Here is a 15,465-nt window from a genome sequence, read left to right on the forward strand (position 1 = left end):
TAGAACGAAGTTAACTAACAATGGAAATGCAACTATGCTCAATAATAAAATACAATCTAACTACTAAGTTAACTAATATCTAACTATCATTCAAACCACAATGAAACACATTTCATACATACTAAATAAATACGCTATACGTACACACACTTCTACATTAAAACTAAATTAGATAAATAAACTAATTAATATAGAAATCAAAAGAAATAATAAGAAATGACTTACTTAACTAAAGAACGAAGGCTAAGGTTAGGTTTCACTTGGTTGACTCGACTAGGATCGGTTTCGACTTGAGTAGGTTCAGTTTGGGTTTGGATGCACTCGGATGGGATTAGGTAGGCTCGATTTGACTAGGTTGAAAGAGATAGGTTCGAGCTAAGGTTAACTCACTAATTGGATTCGGTTTTGAGTTACCTTAATCAACTAGGTTCGGTTGACTTAGGTGGACTCGGTTTGACCTTAGTTAAGGTTGGGTTGGGTTTGGCTAAGGTTGACTCGATCTCGGATTGGTCTTGACTTGGACTTAGGCTAGGCTAGGGTTTGAACTTGGTTTAGGATAAACTTAGTCAACTAGGTTCGGGTTGACTTAGACTCAGCTAAGTTGGACTCAACTTAGGTTCGACTAGGCTCGAATGGGCTAAGGTAAGCTCGGTTTGACTCACTAGGTTTAGACTAAGTTTTTACCCGAGTTAGGTCTTTGACTAGGTTTGACCAAGGTTGGGTTTTGGATTTAGGTCTAGCAAGACTAGGATGAACTCGGTTTAGGTAGGCTTGAACTAAGTTGAATCAACTAGGTTTGACTTAGATAGATTAGGTAGACTAGGTTGACCTAACTTAGGTTAGGGTTGACTCCACTAAGCTTGACTAAGGTTGGGCTTTGGTCTTAGACTCGACCTAAATGCGGTTTAGGCTTTGACTTGGGCTAGGCTAGGTTTCGACTAGACTCAAAGGGGGTGTAGACTAGGGGTTGACTCGACCTAGGCTCGGTTTGACTAGGTTAGGTCTAGACTAAAGTAGTAACCTCCTAATTAAGCTACAATTAATCCAAAGTTCACGATTTTAATGGAGGAGGTTGGAAAAAGGAATGTAATAATTACCAATGTTCAAACTTTGAAATGCTTTGGATTCTCAAAAATCGCCCCATTTAAAGAGGGAGTTACACTCCTTAATTGCCTTTAATGCCTTTTTGGAAATCTGAAAAGGCCAATCTAGAAATCCACGATTTTTGCTTTTCAAGATGGAATTAAAATGCTTTTAATGCTCTATGGAAATCGTGTAACCTAGATTGGAATTTTGGTTTAATTGCAAAACACTTTCCAAAGTTAAGGTGTAACTCCTTCTTTAATGCACATTCAAAATTCAAATCTTCCTTAAATGCCTCACACGATTTTTGAAGAATATCCTTTTTCCAAAAGCTTTCCAATTTTCAATTACTTTAATTACCTCCCTTCTCAAAACTCGCCAACTTCAATGGATGCTACTTTCTAAACTAATAGACTTAATTATACCTAGGGAACAAAAGAACTAAAATGGAAAATCGATTTCCTAGGAGTTAATGCTAACCTAATTCCAAAACTTACCTAAATACAACCCTAAAAACGGCTAAAACAATAAACCCTAATACATTGAACCTAGACAACCTAATTAAACCTACCTAATTGCAATTAAGAATTACCAAAAACAGCTTAGAGCTCGAATTGAGCTCTAATGGCTGCCGCCCCTCCTTGGGGAAGAAGAAGACTAAAAAAAAAAAAATACAACCTAAAAGAAAATGATTAAACTAAACATCAAACACTTTTGATAAAACTAAATTAAAATCTAATAAAAAGAACTCCTAATTACACAAAGGCAAACATAAACAACACTATGCTGGAATTCATAAAAAAAAACATCAAGAATTAAGACTCGATTTTTGGAATTTTCTTAATAGACCTAAAACACAAAAAACACAAAATGATAAAAACGATTATCTAGAGTAGTCCTAAAATGCTAACTCTACCACAACACACTTTGCAACACTGTAAAATCAATAAAATATGCAGACATGCAGTATGAAGTAGAAGCTTACACACACACCACTAGCAAACAAAATAAAAGAAATCGGCTAGATGAGATTCTAGCCGATTTTCACAATTTGAATAAAAAATCTTTAAAAATCAAAGACACCCAAATCAAGCAATGACTCAACCCTCAATAGATCTGCAAGAACTCACTAGAATCGGATCTATAAAGGGTCTATTAACCCAGCATGGCTGCTAAAACCCGAACTAAGGCAAAAATTGAAAATAAATCAAAATCGGCTAGAATGGATCTAGCCGATTTTTAATGAAAAATGCCTTTCTTCAAGTCCCCAACACCCAAAATAACTCAAACTGATTTTTTTGAAGGCTTTTTCTGTAGAACTAACACAAACACACACATTGGATAAGACAACCCAAATCGGCTAGAAGAACCTCTAGCCGATTCACACGTTTTTCTTGAAAAGTGATGAAAATCGATACTCGAACATGCAAACAATGAAACAATCCTAGGTCTAACGTGCTGGTCTATGCACGAATACTATTCTAAGGTTGAAACAAAAAGAAAACCAAGAAACATACAGAAAATAACAAAACCAAAAACCACACACAAAAATCAGTTTTATCTAGAAGAGAAGGAAGAAGAAGACCTACCTTTTGGAAGATCCGACGACCGGGGGGGTGAAGAAGAGCGGACCGTGGCTGGAGGTAGACGTCTTCTACAGTTCAAGGATGCTGTACTTCACCAAAAATGGCACCTATTGCAGCTGCTACACGTTGGAGATCCACCGATGATGGAATGTGAGCCGATTCGCGATCGGAGGGTGTAGAAAGCCGGATGGAGGTAGGGCCGGCTCACCTTGGTGTTGTGTTGCGCACTCCCGCCCAAGGTTAATGGTCTCCACCTCTACTACACCTGCAAAAGTACAGAAAAATGGTGAAAAGACAGCAAGGAATAAGAAAGAAAGGAAAAGAAACCAAAGAAAGCTTGAAAATATGCTTGAAAATCAAGCATAGGTCGATCTTCAATGGCCAACACTTGGGAAAGATGGAGAGGAAGGAGTTGCTGCTGTAGAGTCACTGTAGGGGGCGTCCAAACACAGCCAAAAGACGCCTAGGGCTTCTCTAAAAAGTATATTTATACTTTTTGGAATTTGCAAAAACAATGTTATAAAAAAAATATTTTCTAGGCGCCTCTTTTTGGGGGGTTTTCAGAAAAACTTTTTGAAATGGATCTGGATAGGCGTATGGGTTGGGTTTTGGACTTTTAAAGAGTTGATCCAAGGTCCAATTGACCTAATTGGGTCGGATATGGATCCGATCCACCTCGAAATCCGTGCCCAAACACTGAAATAGCCATAACTCTCTCATTTTCACTCCGATTTTTCTGAAATTCGAACCATAGCCCCTTACTATCAAAACACATCTAAACATGGGTTTAAAACCTTAAACTTGACACAAAATGCATGAAAAACTTGTTTACATGATGTGCAATTCATGCATCATCAGTTGCCTCCCATAAAGCGCTAAGTTTCACGTCCCCAGCCAGACGGATCCCTGGAAAAATCCTTCATCGTCCATGAGATCAATGGACATGAAGTCAGGCTCAACCAGGCTCTATATAGAAAAGAGTGTCATCTGTGACACTACGCACTGTGTTTCCATCCCTTCTACCTCTAAATGTAGTATCATGACTCTCTCGACATGAAGGATAGAGATTAGTCTCATCTGAGAGACTGGTCAAGAATTGAGAGTCTAGGACCGACCGACTATCAATAAATGCAACTTCAGACAAGTGATGAATATGATCATGCTTGACTTGGTCAAGCACCTTCTGCATTTGCACCTCTTGCTTACTAAAAACAATCGGTGATCCTAAAGGCTGAGAAAATGGGGCTTTATATGATGACTGTAACAATTGAGGGCCTTGCCCCTTCTGCTGAGGTATAACGAAAATCGACTCGTCAGTAGAAATGATATGGGGCTCATGAGTCGATTCCCGAGTGGGGAGATATACCTTCTCACTCTGAAGGGATGTAACAGATTCGACTTGCACAGGATATGAAGCAGTGGGTTGCAAGTCAAATGACATGGACTCCTCTCCCTTGGATGTGACAACAGACTCACTATGAAGGTTCCCCTGGCTTTGTCTACTCAACGTCTGAGCTAACTGTCCCATTTGAGTCTCTAGCTTGGCTATCGACTGCGTATGGGAGCAAAAAGTGGCCTTGATATCAGAAAAGGCCTCTAACATCTTCTCCTGAAATGATGAACTTGGAATGGGCTCCTGAAGAGAAGGTAGACTAGACTGGGGATGAACCTGTGGAAAAATAGGATGCGAGTAACCTTGTGAAGGGTTACTGGGTCTATATTGTGTCTGGGAGGGCTGATGGGATGGGAAAATGGAATAGTTTCGCCAACCTGGGTTATATGATGGTGTAAATGAATCAGGCATGGGTCTAGCGAAACCTTGGGCAGCATTCACCTGCTCCTGAACGAATTCAGGATATAATGGCGCTGCCGGACATTCAGAAACACAATGTGCAGGGCTAGCACATAGCTCGCACACTCTTCCTATTTGACTTCAAGAAGAATTTGCTAGGAATTGATCTAACTTCCTAGTCAACTGGTCAACCTTGTTATGCAAATCTAACTCAGACCCAACTTCGGAAATCCCAACTTTCCTAGGACCACTAGTCAGAGATGTAGTCCTATCGAGCCGTGAAGACAAAGCATGATGCATCGTGTTTTCACTCAAGGTCTCGAATAGAGACCACGCCTCATCCTCACTCTTGAGTATAAAAGTGCCCCCACAAGACAAATCAACCATTTGACGATGCTTTTCAGTAAGCCCGTCATAAAAATACTGCACCAACTGCCAACGAGGCACCTGGTGATGGGGACACTTGCGGAGAAGAACTTTCAATCTCTCCCAAGACTCGTGAAATTGTTCTCCCTCAATTTGAGAAAAAATGGTTATAGCTTTACGAAACTGGTTCGTTTTACTAATTGGGAAATATTTTTTTAAAAATTCTTTTTGCATTCCTTCCCAAGTAGTAATACGAACCGTCTCAAGAGATTTTAACCAGTGCTTGGCTTTATCTTTAAGAGAGAACGGAAACAAAGTTAACCTCATAGCATCATCTCCAAAATTATTGATTCGCACAGTCGAGCAAATCTCAAGGAATTCGTCGAGATGACGATATGGGTCCTCATTGCTAAGGCCATAAAACGAAGGTAACATTTGAATCACACTGGCCTTAATCTCAAAATGGCTCGCTCCTACATCACCGGTCTCATCCACTAGTGAGAACCAATTTTTATTATTTGATGTCTGGTTTTCATATGTTTTACATATAAAAATCTTTTCAAAATTACAACGATTTAAAAGAAGACATCAAATTTTTGGCGCCATTGCCGGGGAACGGCGAAATACTAGTATTCACTTTATTGCCTAGTGTTTGTTTGTATTTAGGTTTAGAACCACGTATGTGCATATCGTAGAGACGAGCTTACTTTTTTGCACAACCTACCTACTAGGATCTCCTTAGAGGTGACTGTGTACGATTGGTACCGTACACTTAGATTTCATATTTCTTTTGCACAATCTTTGTTGTGTGCAACTGCATGGTGTTTGTTTAATTTTGTTGTTTGTAGTTTACTCGTTTTGTGGTTTGCGTGGTTTGACCGCTTAGTGCGTTAGTTAGGTAGAAAACCCAAAATTAGGACATGAGCTACATCGGTCTATTTTGAGGTGTATGCAAGGGCGACACTCGCTTGACCCCGAGCTGGTAGAGCCGATTGAGGACCCCGAGTCCCTTATTAGGAGAGCCCAAAGATCTGCAACCATGGTTGAGAATCAGCAGATTACTCGTCCTCTTAGGGAGTATTTCATGCCTAACACCTATACTCCCTTCTCCTGCATCACAAGACTTGATATAGGAGCGAATCATTTTGAGATTAAGGTCAGTGTAATCCAAATTCTACCCTCATTTTATGGCCTTAGCAATGAAGACCCATATCGTCATCTCGACGAATTCTTAGAGATTTGCTCGACAATGCGAATCAACAACTTTGGAGATGACGCTATGAGGTTGACCCTGTTTCCCTTCTCTTTGAAGGATAAAGCCAAACACTGGCTGAAGGCGTTAGACACAGTTTGAATTACCACGTGGGAACATATGCAAAGAGAATTTTTAAAAAAATATTTCCCAATCGATAAGACAAACCAATATCGAAAGGCCATCACCAGTTTTTCGCAAATAGAGGGGAAAATATTCCATGAGACTTGGGAGAGGATGAAGGATCTTCTCCGCAAGTTTCCCCACCACCAGGTGCCGCGCTGGCAACTGGTGCAATATTTCTATGATGATCTTACTGAGAAGAATCATCAAATGGTTGATGCCGCATGTGGGGGCACTTTCATGCTCAAAAGTGAGGATGAAGCGTGGTTGCTTTTTGAGACATTGAGCAAGAATTCGATGCACCATGCGACAGCTTCACGGTTTGATAGAGCTGCACCTGCACAGGATAGCACTAAGAAGGTAGATATTTTTGAAATAGGGATGAACCTCGAGTTGAGCAACAAGGTAGACCATCTGTCCCAGAAATTAGATCAGTTGTTGTTGGGTCCCTCTCTTGCCAGGCAGGTGTGCGTGTGAGTCCTGCACACCATGTCCTCCAGTGTCCAGTTGCGCCACAGTACCCTGAGTTTGTCCAAGAGCAAGCTCAGATGGCTCAAAACTCCGCTAGGCCCGCACCCAATCCATTTGCCAACACTTATAACCTGAGCTGGCGAAACCATCCAAATTTCTCATGGCGTAACCCACAGACCCAAACCCTTAACCCTTCCCAAAGTCAACCCAGGCAAGGCGGTTATGCACCTGAATTTCAGAAAGCTAGTTATCCTCCAGCCCAACCTGTTTATACTCATCCCCAGTCTCATGAGCCTTCGCATAGTCAGTCCTTCAAGGACAAGATGCTACAAGTATTTTCAGATATTAAGGCGAATTTGAGCTCACATACCCAGTCTATTGCAAAATTAGAGACCCAAATGGGGCAACTCGCAGAGGCACTTAGTAGGAGAAGTGAGGGGGCATTGCCTAGCCAGCCGATAGTTAATCCTAGGGTTAAAGAACCTCTGCAGAGTCTGCATATGACAAATACACATCAAGAGCAGGCTCAAGCAGTAGTGACCCTTAGAAGTGGGAAGCAGTACCATTCGAGGGAGGCTGCAGAAGAAAGAGAGAAGATAAGTGAGAAGCAGCATGTCCCTAATGTTTTACCTCAGGAAAGCGAGAGGGTTCTTCCATTTGAGCCTTCCACAGCCCATATTCTCAAAGCCCCCTTTCCTGAGGCGTTAGAGAGACCGAGAGCACTAGGTAAGTCGGGATTGAACATGCAAGAGATGCTTGAGATATTCAAACACGTTCTGATAAACCTCCCCTTACTAGATGTCATCCAGCAAGTCCCTGCATATGCAAAGTTCCTCAAAGAGCTTTGTACGCAGAAAAGGAAGTTAAGGTCCCATGCGCAGAAGAAGATATATTTGACTGAGCATGTGAGTGCAGTATTGCAACACCAAACCCCACCTAAGCTCAAGGACCCAGGGACCCCTATCATCTCATGTGTCATAGGAAACATCACTGTTGAGCGTGCTTTGCTCAACCTTGGGGCAAGTGTTAACATTTTGCGGGGTTTGTTCTATGACAAATTTGGATTAAAATAGATAAAACCTACACCTATGACTCTTTAGCTCGCAGATAGATCGATTAAGGTCCCGAGAGGGATACTTGAAGATGTTTTAGTCAAGGTGGAGGATTGTTATTTCCCTGTCGACTTCGTGATATTAGATATGGAGGGAGTTGATAGCATCAGGCAGACCACCATTATTCTTGGTCGCCCTTTCCTAGCTACTGCCAATGCGTGCATTAATTGCCGCACTGGTGAGATGGATGTTTCATTTGAAAATAGGAAAATGAGGCTGAATATTTTTTGTGCAGCGATGGGGTCTGACACTGAGGAAGCTTCTTTTGAGGTTGATATTATTCAGGACCTTATAGAAGTTGAGCATGCTTGGTTGTTGAGTGATCCACCTCAAGAGGAGGATGATGAATTACTCAAAGAGGATCGCCTTGATATGATAAATAGTGATGCAGGTAATGTGAGTTGGACTTGGCATTTCGAACCACTTCCAGAGTTAGCCGAGAAGCCCGCAAAACCATCGATAGAGAGTTCCCCAGAGTTGGAGTTGAAGCCTTTACCAGCTTCACTCAAGTATGTTTTTCTAGGAAAAGAGCAGACTCTCCCAGTCATCATTTCTGCAGACTTGACAGATTCACAGGAGCATCAGTTGTTACAGGTCTTGCATGAGCACAAGGAGGCTATTGGATGGTCTGTTGCAGATTTGAAGGGGATTGACTCCTCCTTTTGTATGCATCGGATCATTATGGATGAGGGAGCTAAACCCTCAAGAGAAGCGCAAAGGAGATTAAATCCTCACATGAAAGAAGTGGTGAAGAAAGAAGTAGTTAAATGGTTAGATGCTGGGATCATTTATCCCATCTCAGACAATCAATGGGTGAGTCCTACCCAGGTTGTTCCCAAAAAGTTCGGGCTCACTGTAGAGAAGAATGAGAAAGGAGAGAGCATTCCCATGAGGACTACTACGGGATGGCGAGTATGTATTGACTATAGGAAGTTGAACAATGCAACTAGGAAGGATCACTTCCCGTTACCATTCATCGACCAAATTTTAGAAAGACTCGCATTCCAGCAGTATTATTGGTTTTTAGATGGATATTCAGGATATAACCAGGTGGCCGTACATCCCGAAGATCAGGAGAAGACGACATTTACCTTTCTATATGGTACATTTGCATATAGGAGGATGCCGTTTGGGCTTTGTAATGCCCCGGCTATATTTCAGAGATGTATGATGGCGATTTTCTTTGACATGATGAATGACGTCCTTGAGATTTTCATGGACGATTTCTCGGTTTATGGCTCTTCATTTGACGATTGTCTTCAAAAGTTATCTCGTGTACTTCAGCATTGTAGGGAGACAAATCTAGTGCTTAGTTGGGAAAAAAGTCATTTCATGGTACAACAAGGGATTGTTCTTGGACATATTGTGTCTGAGAAAGGTATTGAGGTCGATAAGGCCAAAGTGGAGACCATTGCCAGATTAGCCCCACCGACCTCTGTGAGGCAATTGTGTTCATTTTTAGGGCATGCAGGTTTCTATAAACGGTTCATTAAGGATTTTAGTCAGATTTCTAGACCGTTGTGTAACCTGTTGTCGAAAGACCAGTCGTTTGTATTTGATGATGCCTGTCTGAAGGCATTCTTAGCCCTAAAGGAAGCTTTGACCACTCCTCCTATTCTCAGATCTCCTGAGTGGTCAGTGTCGTTTGAGATTATGTGTGGTGCTTCAGATTATGCGGTTGGAGCAATTTTAGGTCAGAAGATTGAGAAACGATCTCATGTTATTCATTATGCTAGTAGGACCCTTTCTGACTCACAAATGCATTATACTACCACTGAGAAGGAGTTGCTAGCCATTGTGTTTGCGCTTGAGAAGTTTCGATCATATTTGTTAGGCTCCAAAGTTATTATTTACTCAGATCATGCTGCATTGAGATATTTGATGAGTAAAAAGGATGCAAAATCGCGTCTCATTCGTTGGATTCTTCTGTTACAAGAATTTGATCTCGAGATTCGAGATAAGAGAGGATGTGAGAACCTTGTAGCAGATCATCTGTCCAGACTGACTATGGATTCATCTATTGATCAATGACAGATTGTTGATTCTTTTCCAGATGAGCAGTTATTTCATGTCAAGCGTCTACCCTGGTTCGCGGATATCATAAACTTCCTGGTTACTAGAGAGTATCCTGCGCATTGGAACCGGAATGAGAGAGATAGATTTTTTGCGCAAGTGAAGCATTATTTTTGGGAGGAACCAGAATTGTTTAGATCATGCCCGGACCAGATGATTCGGAGATGTGTGCCCGAAGAAGAGTATCATTCCATTTTATCTTTTTGTCATTTATTAGCATGTGGAGGTCATTTTTCTAGTCGAAAGACCACCACAAAGGTCCTTCAGTCTGGATTTTGGTGGCCCACACTTCATAGATATGCTCACGAATTTTGTAGAAAGTGTTTGCGATGTCAGCAAACAGGTCGCATTACCAAGCGCGACATGATGCCTCTTTTACCTATTCTGATTGTGGAGATTTTTGATGTTTGGGGCATTGATTTCATGTAGCCTTTTCCGCCGTCGTTTGGATTTACATATATTTTAGTGGCGGTCGATTATGTTTCAAAATGGGTCAAGGCCGTGGCGACCCGGACCAATGATCATAAAGAGGTGCTTCGATTTATCAAGCACAACATTTTTAGTCGGTTCAGAGTTCCTAGAGCGATCATCAGTGATGGTGGTACGCACTTTCGTAATGTGCAAGTAGCTTCCTTAAGAAATATTTTGTGCATCATCGGATTGCTACACCTTACCACCCGCAGACAAGTGGCCAAGTTGAGGTCTCTAACAGGGAGATCAAGAGGATTCTTGAAAAGACAGTAAGACCAAACCGCAAGGATTGGTCTCAGCACCTTCATGACGCCTTGTGGGCTTATAGGACTGCTTTCAAGACCCCGATTGGTATGTCACCATTTCAATTAGTTTTCGGGAAACCTTGCCATCTTCCTATTGAGTTAGAGAATAGAGCATATTGGGCTATTAAAAAATTCAATTTCAATATGACTCAAGCTGGAGCTGAGACAAAATTACAGTTGAGTGAGTTAGAGGAATTGTGTAATGAGGCCTATGAGAGTGCAAAGATTTACAAGGCTCAAACTAAGCATTTTCATGATCGATATATTGTTAGGAAACAGTTCGAGCCTGGGCAAAAGGTATGGCTTTATCATTCGCGTCTTCATCTTTTTCCAGGTAAGTTGAAGTCAAGATGGAATGGTCCATTTGTTGTGCATAGGGTGTTTCCACATGGAGCGATAGATCTTTTTTACCCTCGCACGGGTGCCATTTTTAAAGTAAATGGGCAACGGCTGAAGCCTTATATCTCAGATACTGTGATAGAACATGACATTGAGGATGTTGATCTTTTAGAAGTTTAGGGTTCACACATGTTTGTATATATTTTAAGATTTTGTAAATATTCATAGAAAAACATAATTTTTTTAGTTTGCTTTCATATAGTTCATGTGCATAATGCATAGATCATGTTCAGCGTAGGCATACTTTCACATTTTAGATTTCATTGAGTTTACTTTCTTTCCCTCATTGATTTCGTCTCATGTGCATTCACTTAGTTTCATATAAGCATGGGGGAGTGCCACTAGGACAATGTCATAAAACCATGGGGGAGGGTGTAGTAGCTCACCAGAATATTTTTGTCTACGTTCTTGCACATGTTTACACATCTCTCATGAAAAGTAGATTTTTAAAGAAAGAGTTTGAACTTATATGAATGTTATTTCAAATCTGATGTTTTTAGAGGATTTTTTAAGCCCCACGAGAATTTTTTTTCTGAGATAGATCTAAAAATTATGGTTGTTTATGCGGATTTCGAAGAAATGACGATAAATACATGTTAGAGTTTATTTTGAATCATAAATATGAATATGCATAGTTCTATTTTTGAAAAACTAAGCAAATGAACAAAAGCGTAAAAATGAGCTCAAAAAGTGAAAAAGAAGCATGTGTTAGGTTGTTTGGATAATTCCACAATCCTTAGTAGATGGAACTTAGATGTAAGTTGAAACTTTTAATTCCATTTTGAAAAGGAGAGTGGAAAACTTCATGATCCTAAGTAGCTGAGAACAGATACAAGTTGAAATGTTTGACTCTCACGTTGCAAAGGTGAATGAAGAAAGTCACTTTTATGTCTTAGTTGATATCTTTTGGTATGCATTGAAAAAGTATAGAAGATATTGACATTGCACAAGGCATAAAAGCAGACCACATGCAAGCTATAAGAGAAGAATGAATGTGCAAAAAGAAAAAGCGTGAAAAATGAAAAAAATGAAAAAAAGAGCTGAAAAAGAAAGAAAAGTTTAGTGCTTAGAAGTGTGATTGAGAAAACCTGTGCAGAAAACATATGAGTGAGGATAAGTAAATAATAACTTGTTTTTATTGGATTTTCCAAGAATAAAACATATTTAATTGTGATATTTAGAAAAGTGAAAGAAATTCTTTTTCTGTGGTGGTATATAAAAGACTAATTATATTGTGATTTTTGAAATAACAGGAAATATTTGTGAAAATAAAGTCTTTAATTACCTACTGATTATGAGGATGAGTAATATTTTGCATACATGACAAAGATGTTTGTGGGTAGCATCACTGCAAACCCTCACGAGACCTTAGTCGTCCACTGGGGTAACCCAGGGGTTGAAGGGCTTGTTGCATGAGCTAAATGCAACCGTGATTCCTACGAAAGTGAGTTAGGTGATAGTTTGATTTCTTGCATTTTTTTAGTTTGCTCGGTGACTAGCAAAACATAAGCATGGAGGTATTTGATCATGCATATATTTTAGGGTTATTTCATATAAAAAATATGCATGATTTCATAAAAAAATGATTTAAAACCCAATTTTATGCTGGTTTTGAGTGAATGAGCTAAAATGAATTAAAAACAGAAAATGTTTGAAAATCAGTGTTATTTTGCAATTTAATGAATATTTTAATGTTTGTCATTGTGAGTTCATAAAAATAAAATAAAAATCAGAGTTAAAAATAGAGTTAGTTAGTTTTAAAAAATAAGTTGAAATGAGGTTTAGTGTAAATATTTTTAAGAAGTAGTCTTTAGATTAGAGTAGTTTTGAGTTTTTTAGCAAATAGACTTTCTTTGAATAGTTTTTTTAGATTTTTGAAAAAAAAATAAAACAAACCGGTTTACACGGTTTGAGTCTTTTGAAAAATAAAACTGAAAAAATTGTTAGAAACCGGTTCAAGCCGGTTTGGGTTCTTTAAAACCCAAAAACGGAAAAACAAACAACTCGTCTCTCACCATTTGGTGCCAAAGCTTCCTTTCCCCCCTGGTTTTTCTCTTTTCCCTCTTTTCCAATCGCTGGATTCCCCTTTCCCATCTTTTACCTCTCTTCTTTCCTCCTTCTTCCCTTGCTCCTATTCTCTTTTTCCAATCTAGTGGCAGAGCTTCTTCAGTCGGCGACAGCGCACGAGGTGGAGGCCATTCTTCCCTAACCCCTCTATGATCACGGTAAGGTCTACATCTGCATCTTCTTCTTCTTCTTCTGATTCTCTTCTTTTTCTTCATCTTTTATTTCATTTCTGTTGTGTTGTGTTACTTCTGAAAAAACGAAAATGAAAAAAATGATATTCTGGATTTGTTTTATGTTCATCGGCCGATCCTTTACTTTGCAGTGACTCTTTAGCTAGATTTTGTTGATTAATTCATAGTTTTGTGTAATGTTTTGTTTACAGTAGTACATTTTCAATGTTCGTTCATTCATTAGTTGTTTAAAACATTTTTTTCTTAATTTCCTGTTGTTTTCACTCTGTTCTCAAAAGTCGATTAAAGGCCAAGCGATCGCAGATCAGTTGGCAGATTTCCCCCTGACAGAAGAGATTAAAACAGAGGATGATTTTTCTGATGAGCACATCTGTAATATCCAAGAGCCCCCAGTTTGGAATATGTTCTTCGATGGCTCTAAGAATATGTCTGGTATCGGGATTGGAGTCTTGTTAATTACTCTAGAAAAAGAAATGATCCCTTATTCCCTCAAGCTTGGTTTCCAATGCACTCATAACATGGCCGAGTATGAAGCTCTAATACAAGGCCTCAAAATTCTGCAAAACTTCAATGTCAAGAGAGTGCATGCCTTTGGTGATTCACTACTTGTTGTCAGTCAAGTTAACACTGAATGGCAAGTGAAAAATTCCAAACTGATTCCGTATCAGAAGATCGTCTTAGCTCTTGTAGATGGCTTCGAAGAATTCTAGCTCAATCATATCAGAAGAGAGCACAATCAGATAGCTGACGGCTTACCCAGTCTGGGCTCCATTTTATCATTCAAAGGCAGTGAATCATGTCGTTCTTTCGAAGTTGGCAGACTTGAGCAACCTGCTTTTGCTTCAACTATGGAAGTAAACCAGGTCAATCAGAAGGAGAAACCTTGGTATCAAAATATCAAAAATTTCATTGAGACTGGTGAATTTCCACCAGAAATGCCAAAAAGGGAGCAGCGTGCAATTCAGCGCATGTCTACCCGTTATTTCATTCTCGCCAATATCCTTTACCGCTGTGGTTTCAGTTCTAAATATGCCCGATGTTTAGACAAAGAAGAAGCTATGGAAATTATCCAAGAAGCGCATGAAGGAATCTGTGGTGGCCATGTCGGTTATCAAACTCTTGTCAAGCAGATCGTTCGAGCAGGGTACTATTGGAATACCATGCAGCAGGACTGTCATCAATTTGTGAGAAAATGCGTCAAGTGTCAGATGCACGCACCCTCCATTCATGCATCGGCCACATATTTACAATCAGTTGTTTCTCCTTGGCCATTTTCCATGTGGGCATTCGACGTCGTAGGACCGATTACTCCTTCTGCTTCCAACAACCACAAATACTTTCTGGCTGCGACAGAATATTTCACAAAATGGGTTGAAGCTGTTACTCTACGCACGGTAGAAGGCCGCCATGTGGTTTCTTTCATTCACAAGATCATTCTTTGCCGCTTTGGCATACCACACGATATTGTTTCAGACAATGGAACTCATTTTAAAAATGAGAGGATGAAAACATTTTGTTCTAAATTCAGAATTTGCCACCATTTCTCAGCTCCCTATTATCCTCAAGGGAACGGCCAAGCAGAGGCCACCAATAAAATTTTGATTCGTATTCTGGAAAGGACTGTGAAAACAGGTCAAGACTGGCATGAGAAGATTCATGACACACTTTGGGCATATCGGACCACCATTCGGACTCCGACTAATGTCACTCCTTCAGAACTTGTTTACGAAACTGAAGTAGTATTGCCACTCCATATCCAAAAGCCCGCTCTCAAATTTGCCTCTCTTATAGAATTACCACTCGATCAGTATCAACAGCAGAGATTGGTACAACTAGATTTACTGGATGAAAAAAGGCTCAAGGCAGCAGAACACGCTCAAGATTATCGACAAAGGATAGCTCGCCATTATGCCAAGTCTGTCATTGAGAGAAAATTTCGAGTTAACGATTTGGTACTCAGATCAACGGCTCATCTCAAGCATCGACCACGAGGCAAGTGGTCACCCAATTGGGAAGGCCCTTATGTGGTTAAGGAAGCACTTCCTCGCAATTCATATCGTCTAATCAACGTAGATGGAGTGGAAATGCCAGATCCCATCAATGCTCTGCATTTGAAGAAGTTTCATACCTGAAATGTTCATTCTAAAGCCTTTTGTACTATTCAAAGAGTCATT

Source organism: Nuphar pumila, chromosome 4, assembly GCF_984573655.1.
Source record: "Nuphar pumila chromosome 4, dmNupPumi1.hap1.1, whole genome shotgun sequence".
NCBI lineage: Eukaryota > Viridiplantae > Streptophyta > Magnoliopsida > Nymphaeales > Nymphaeaceae > Nuphar > Nuphar pumila.